The sequence below is a fragment of the Gopherus evgoodei genome, chromosome 9 (genome assembly GCF_007399415.2).
Source record: "Gopherus evgoodei ecotype Sinaloan lineage chromosome 9, rGopEvg1_v1.p, whole genome shotgun sequence".
In the NCBI taxonomy this organism is placed as follows: domain Eukaryota; kingdom Metazoa; phylum Chordata; order Testudines; family Testudinidae; genus Gopherus; species Gopherus evgoodei.
This window is the reverse complement of record NC_044330.1, coordinates 104,843,055-104,851,081: the sequence shown is the minus strand read 5'-3', so window position 1 is coordinate 104,851,081 and position 8,027 is coordinate 104,843,055. Positions and strand designations below refer to the sequence as shown.

Below are 8,027 nucleotides of genomic sequence, written 5' to 3'. Positions count from 1 at the left end.
GCTCGGTGGTTGGAGGATGGCGGCTACTGACCGAGGGCCCAGCTCTGCAGGTAGCAGTGCAGAAGTAAGGGTGACAATACCATCCCATGGCATCCTTACTTCTGTGCTGCTGCTGGTGGCAGCTCTGACTTCAGAGCTGGGCTCCCTGCCAGCAGCCGCTGTTCTCCAGCTGCCCAGCTCTGAAGGCAGCGCCACCGCCAGCAGCAGAACGGAAGTAAGGGGAGCAGTACCACAACCCCCTCGGCAACTATAACCTTGCTACTCCCTCAAAACTCCTTTTTGGGGCAGGATCCCTACAATTACAACACCATGAAATTTCAGATTTAAATAGCTGAAAATCATGAAATTTATGATTTTTAAAAATTCCTATGAGCATGAAATCGACCAAAAGGGACCGTGAATTTGGTAGGGCCCTAATCATTTATGGTGAGAATTTGCTACTTATATCTAATCTCTTTAGTATATCAAGCTCAGATTGCATTTTTATTTATTTGCTAGGGAATCTGCTTTGATCTGTTTGCTATCCCTTATAATCACTGAAAATCTCTCTTATGTAGTTAATAAACTTGTTTTTGTTTTGTCTAAAACCAGTGTGTGGAAATCATAGCTTGGGGCAAAAGGCGGTTGCATATCTTATTCACATTGAAGGAAGGGGTGAATTTCATGAGCTTACGCTGTACAGTTCTCTACGCAGCACAAGACAGTATCATTTTGCGTTTACCCTGCGGTGGGGGGTGCATGCCCAAGTTGCTGGGAAGTTCCTTAGCTGAAGCCTTCCCATGCACAGCTGATCACTGCGTCTGTATGTTTCTGCAGCTGGGTGTGTCCCTAAGTGTATGTGTGCTGGAGGGGGCTTGAGAGCCTGTCACAGAGGTGCAGTGGAAAGGGAACCCAAGCTGGTGGGTCAGGCGGGTTCACTGATACCGCAGATGCAGGTGGCGTGCTGGGGGGAATCCGTCACACGTCCATCATCTTACCACGAGCTGTCCCTTTTATGGTTACGAGATTTGATCTCACTCCAGAAATGCTTCCTTTCCAACATCCCCAATGGCAAGATTCTATGAGACAATATTGGCAGTTCTAGTAAAACCATTAACTCTAGCTCAGGAATCCTAATCCCTCAAAATGAGTTACCAGCTAAAATAGTCTGGTCCAGATATGAACGTATCCACAGGCCCTTTCTTTTACCCCACACCACAGGGATAAGCGTATACATGAAATGTAGTTCTCAATCCTTTTTTTTTTTTTTTTTTTAATACCCATAGCTTTTCCCTGTTAGGATTTATAGTGTCGATACGGGATTATTCCCCTTACTTCTATTTCTTGTCCAAATGTAAAGAAATTAATTTTCTGGTCATAATTTCAGTACCTCTGGGACATTAGCAGGATGGAAGTAAAAATAGAATATCATTACAGTGTCAGGTAATGCAGATAAGTGTGACTAATAACCTGAATGTCATTGATTTAATAATCTAATAATGTCTCTGCATACTCAGCGCTGAGACTCACCGATTGCAGATAAAGATTTAAAGCCGACTGAAGCCGCGGATTAGAATCAGCACATCAGCTGTAGGGATCACTGTCAGATCAGAATTGATGATAAGCAACTGATGGCTGGTGTCCAAAAAGCCAGTAAAGAGGCAGCCGGGCATCTGCAGTTTGTGCTGCAAAGGGAGGAAAGTTTTCCATTCCTGTGGGGGACTGCACACGGGGGTCGCAGCTCCCCAGCAGACTGGCAGCTCAACTTCAAATAGAACCGGTCTCTGAATAGCACGTTCAGGATAACACTCACAACCGAGCTCTTCTGCAGTGCAAGGGGAAAAAAAGTTTTAAATCTGGGTGCAGTTTGTGACAAATGGCCAATGCTATTGTGGTGGGTTCCACGCTTTTCCTGGGGGTGGTAGATCAGGGCACTGTCCCTGCTCCTATTCTTGGGCTCCTCAGGTGCACTGGAGGGGGAGAGAAGGGAAGCGGGGAAGGGACCCAGGTTCACCCCCTACTCCAGTCCCAGCCCTTTCACTTTCACCGGCTTCTGACCCTCTTTCCCCCTGGGCAGGGTTTCTCTCAGTTCTCTGTGCTGGGGGAGTCCCTCTGCCCTGCTTGGGCCTGGTCTCCCTTCCCCTGCTATTCTAATCCTCTGGTCAACACCAGTCACCTCCAAACTAGTCCGCTGTCCTCCCCTCCTCCTGTCTGACTGAAGCAGAGATTTTTATTAGGTCTGGGGTGGGAGCTTAATTAGCTCCAGGTGCTCTAAATTAACCTGTAGTAACCTCTCCTTAATCTACAGGGAATAAGACTCTGATCATTCTGGGGCTTGCGCTGAGCCACCACCACCACCACCAGTTCGACCATTGGGACGGGTTTTGCGGCTGCTGTCCTGGCTGTCTTCCAGTGTGATATGGCTGGTCAACAAAGAGAACCTAGAGGACTGGATGGACCTGTTGCCGCTGGGCCGTTCACTGTACAGGGTCGGAGGCCCAGCTCGCTACCACTTCACCCATGAGATCCTCAAAGACGAGGAGTCCTTTTTTGATGGCCAGAAGATGCCCTGAGAGAGGACGATTTCCGTCATCTTCAGGAACCTGCCTGTGCTGCCAGCTCGTATGCAGAACCAGCCCCAGGCTAGAGATGCTGGTGAAGCCGTGGGCCTGGAAACCAGCCTTCTTCCCTCTCCAGGCCGGAGCAGAGCTGAATGTTTTCAGTTGATCTGGTTGATGCTTTCGCTCCATCGTGCTCAAAGGGACCTGGCCTGTAGAGGTTTGTAGCCAGACTATGCCAGGGGACTTCTCCCCTCAACACGCAACCCTGGGGAGTCTGCAGATGTGTGTACCCAAGACAGCCACCCAGGTACCTACTGTGTCATCAGCAGTGTGATTAGTGAATGATTTACTGCACCCTATTAACTACCCAAAGGGCAAGAGAAGCTGGCTTGATTGCATAGTCCAAGTTAAACCCAGTAAGTGAAATCTAAAATAGAAATATCTCCCCTGTGATCTTTGTTATGGGGTAAGGGGTGACTTTATCAACAGCAGGTAAATAGAATTCAGACAGAAGTGTGTTGCTTTTGTTTGTTTTTAATGGGAACCACTGGCTTTAGCGAATTTTGGTGAATTTCCCTCATTAAAAATAATTTATTTTAACACGTAAAAAAAAAATCACTCTCCTGCTGCATCACAAGTTTTAAAACCAAGCAACAGGGGTCTGGCTCCAAAGTCCCTCAAGTCAATAGGAGTCTTCCCATTGTCTTCATTGGGTTTTGGATCAGGCCTCAAATCCTTTAAGCTTTACTCCAAGTAAACTAATTTATTAAGAGAAGCTTCCTTGGCAGCATCTGAGCCCCACCAAGGGGGCTGCTAGGGAGGGATTTTCTGTGAAAGGTCCTGGACTGTGGAGCACACTCTCCACTTTGCAGAGAGAGCCCAGATTTGATCTTCTCCTGCACATACTGACAGACCCATCTTTTCCCCATCCCCCAAGTATTTAGGGAGGGCCTTGTCTGCAGGACATAGGGTGGAAGCCTACGGGTATTGCTTGGTTATCTGACAGCCGACGAATATCACTGCGGTCATGAGGGTCTGATAAAGGAGCTGTTGATTTTTCATTTTTTTTTCTCCACTTGTTAACTGTTGTCTGAGGTGGTGGGGTTTTATGTTATTAGCTTTGTATTAATTATGGTCAGCATTTTGTAGATTTTCAGTGTTATAAAGAGACATCTGAAATAGAAAGCAACTTAGTAAGTAAACAGGTATGTACCAAATGCATGAGAAAAATAAAGAGAATACATTTTCCACGGTGTATTTTTGTTGTAGTTGCCTGAGAATGACAGCAAGATACTACTTAAAACATGTTCAGTTGAGATGTTCAGTTCTGCTGGGTGTTTTAACCCAAAACTCTGGTGTCTTCTGTTTCTGAAGGAATTTAGGGATTGGAAGAAAAAGTGTATTTTTAACATGTTGGTTAACACATATTAAAACCCACTGTGGGCAAGGCAAGAGTTAACCCTTGGATGGAGCCCAAGGTTTACTTCCATCAGCCAATGAGTTCATACTACAACTCACCTGTCTACACCAGAGGGCTGCTCTAGTGGCACCAATGGAGTTATGACAATTCAGACTCGCTGAGGAGCTGCTCCTCTGGTTTTTACCTGCTAGTCACTGCTTCAGAGGAACCCAAAGAAGTTAGTTGTCCAACCCCTTTTGACTTCCAATACGAGCTGGGCACCAAGGATGGACTTTTCAAAAGCCCCAATGTCATTTAGGGGCACACATCCCAGTGACTTTCAGGGCAGTGTGTGCTCCTACAGGCATTTAGGAGCTTTTGAAAATCCCATCCATTGCTCCCTCAGGTCTCTTTGAATATCTCAGGCTACATCGCTCTGTCTTTTGGTCTCTGCCTCCTTACCTGAGATACTACAGGACCTCTCACTGGCTTGAGCAAGACTCCTCTGAATGAATGTGTTTAAGAGGCAGTGGGAAGATGGGTGTGCACATGGCCTTCACTCCCCAGCATCACACCCTCTCCAGCTGGACAGAGGTTCTTACTGGCTAGAACCTACCACATGATGGGCCAAAGCAGCTGCAAAGCATCCCTTCCCTCAGGCAGGCAAGCACCTGCGGATGAAATGACAAATTGATACAATTCTGTAGCTGCTCTATTTCCTCCCCTGACAGAATATGAAATCCGTGCAGGGAAAGGTCTGTTAATGAGGCATGACATCAAGTTTATTATAATTCAGCTCAAACAGTGAATATTGATCTTTTCCAACTGTGTGTGGAAATAATCCCATTGCCCAGCTGGCATCTCCAGACTTGGGCGATTTTAGTTCTCTGCATTTTATTATTAGCACAGCAGCTGATGCCTCTCCTGCTCCTACGATTGCTTTGGGTGACACCTCACATATCAGGACATGATTAAAAGCAGCAGCCTCAAAGCCAGATACCTTGCAGGGCGTTTCCACTCCAACGGGAGCCTTAGAGGACAATGCCTCTTCTTTAGATATCACGCTCTGTGCTGACGGCAACATCCAGCCTTCTCCAACTTCAGCCATCTTCCTAGTTTCCAGTTCACTTCCACCAAACAACAGAAGAACACATCCGGAGGAGTTGCTATAGTAACTTTTGAAAAAGACAGACTGGATTAGAGCAATAGAGCCCAAAGACACTTACGATTACAAAAGAGTTAGTTGCGACTCTAGGAGGACTCTTCTTTTCGGAGAGGGGCAAAAATAGGATTTTAAATGGAAGGGGTCTTGTATGATTAATGATGGAGTCACAGCCAACAGCTCCATTCTCATAAAAGGAAAGTCACCCAGCACCAATGATATTAATTTTAGGCTCTATTCTGAAGGCTCACAAGGTTCCTGTGCATGGGGGTGAATTTCACCCTAAGTACCTTGGAATCTCACATTTTTCACTTTTTTTTTTTGGAAGATCCTTTTCTTTAGGTTCCCTCAAAATTATCCATTATTTGTTTGTTCCCTTGACTTTCTCTTTGGCCACACCATATACGAAGTTTCCATTTATAAAGGGTTAATACACTAATAAATCTTGTAATAAATGATTAATCAATAGTCTGAAAGTCCAACAGGCTGCTTATAACTCAAGATAGTTGGAAACATTCTGATGAAACTTTTTGGGGGGGAGGGCGTGTCAAAATTTGCAAAAATTGAAACATCCATGGAAGCACTTTGATTTCAATGCACTTCCGAGAGAACCGAGTCAGAGGTCCAGAGGAGTCCTGCCTGCCAGGCAGTTTTCGAAACCTGCCTTGTGTCCTGCCAACTAACCTGCCCAATTTCTTGTCAGCCCATCTAGTGGTCTGATGGGGAGTCAAGAGCCTGGAAGCCCTGGTTCCCAGAGTTTCCAGGGTCCACAACTCTGGGGCAGCCCCTAAGTGAACTGCCCCAGAGCTGGGGCTCCAATTCCTTTCAAGGGGATTTTTAAAATGTTTGATTTTCCTTCCAAATCGGAATGAAACCAAAATTAGAAATACCACTGTCTTCCAAAAGCAGAATTACCTTTCTCTGCCCAGGTGTATAGCCATCTATAATACATACTACTCCTGGCTAAAACATTATTATTACATCTATTAAACACTCATGAACCATTTATAAATGGAATCTTTATATAAAGCATAACTTTCTGTTTTACGTGTCATATAAAGCTTCCAGAAATATTCACCTCCAGTCACATCTTTTGCTAGTGCCTGGCTACTCTGATATCTCTTTATGCAAAGCAATGTCCCAGGGCGGAATGGACTCTGACAGATGGTATTAAATGAAAGGAAGAAAGGAATAAAACAAGAAGTGCATGGAGTTACCTAACATTAGCAGCAATTAGAGCGTCAGGCAGCCTCAGTTTAGGTGATTTAGCAGTACTCTCACTCAAACCGCTCATTCGACAAAACACTATTATGAAAATAGATGTTGTCAGAAGCAGTTACTAATACAGAAAACATTCCTTTCTGTTATTGAACACTGTATCTTGTAACTGTAGCGTGTATTGAGGATGGTTTCCATTTTTCTATTTGGGTTGGCCAAGTTTTCAAAGTAAAAATGTATAATCATAAGAAGTAGGTGGTGCATGTGTGTACCCAAGTACTTTTTATTTTATGTGCATATTCACCATAAGTATTGAGGATCATAAAGAAGAAACTGTCCTAGACTGCTAGATTAAAAGAGGAGTCGCCTATTATATTGATTTTGTGCATGTGCAAGTAGTTTGTTTGGTAATTAGCTTTAGAATTACTGTTGTGCACTTGTGATCAATTTTTTCTGCTGTACTGTAGTCTCTATTCTACAAATAATGTCTCCTCTACACTATATTTGCTTGTGTGAATTGCCTGGTTGGTTATGCAAACACGTATCTCGGACAGCCAATGGTATGATTAACTAACCTGGTCTCTGTTATTCGAAGGGGGATCTGATTGATAAGCAGGAAATAAAGGAGGATTTAGAGCTGCAGATGACTGGATCCCTCATTAGAAAGTTTAGCTCCAGGATTAGGGCACTCACCTGGGATGTGGAAGACCAGGTTCAATTCTCCCCTCTGTCTAAATGAATACTTGTATATTCTGAGATCCTCTGAGATATACCAGCAGAAAGTTCAAATCACTCTATGCCCACTACACAAATCGAAACATTCGGAATGACTCTGTTATTGCTGGCACATCTCCTGGACCATGCTTGAATAAGAGGTAATTATGTAACTGGTGAATTCAGACACAGATTGTTGTATGTTACCTGGTCACTGTCTTCCTTTACCAGGGTGCCCCGTCGGGGTGGGACGAGCTTCATGAAGTTCTGCCTTTCTAAGCTCCTCCCTTCAAGTCTGACATATCTCTCAGCTGAGATGGTGCAGGGCTGATTGGGCCCACCACAGCTTATTAACCTGTGTTGACTGGGTGGGATTTGTATACCCCACCACACACCCCATTAGGAATCCCATTTAGGATTGCTGAGAACCGTTCACCTTAGCCCAGTGGCCCTCAAACTTTTGTACTGGTGACCTCTTTCACATAGCAAGCCTTTGAGTGCGACCCCCTTATAAATTTAAAAACACTTTTTTTAGATATTTAACACCATTATAAATGCTGGCGGCAAAGCGGGGTTTGAGGTGGAGGTTGACAGCTTGCAACCCCCCATGTAATAACCTCATGACCCCCTGAGGGGTCCCGACCTCCAGTTTGAGAAGCCCTGCCTTAGCCTGTAGTTCCTGGGCCCCAAATCCTGCATTACTTCAGTATCTAAAATCCGCAAGGGGCCACACTCTCTGTTGGAGTGAACTGGCACATTTTCAGTGACTTCAGCAGAGGTGCTTCAATAGATGCCAACACAGGATTCAGCCCATTTACTACTATTAATTGCTTGGGCTGCAGTCGTGCCCAGGAGCTGCAGTCTTGGGCCAAGACCCCATTGTGCTAGATGCTGCACAAACACAGAACAACAAGAGAGTCTTCAAAACTTCAGAACACGCGTTTGGGAGATGCCAGATGAGACCACAGCAATCGTCCGTCTAGTTCACCACCCT

At 45.1% G+C, this 8,027-nt stretch overlaps 1 long non-coding RNA gene across 1 annotated transcript; it reads right to left on the bottom strand.

Annotated features, from left to right (window-relative positions):
- Positions 1-1,393: 1,393 nt before the first annotated feature.
- Positions 1,394-5,028, bottom strand: LOC115657618. Its single transcript, XR_004002014.1, has 3 exons — positions 4,940-5,028; positions 4,402-4,610; positions 1,394-3,713 (listed from the first exon to the last, which is right to left on the bottom strand). It is a non-coding gene; the product is annotated as an uncharacterized LOC115657618 (long non-coding RNA).
- Positions 5,029-8,027: the final 2,999 nt, after the last annotated feature.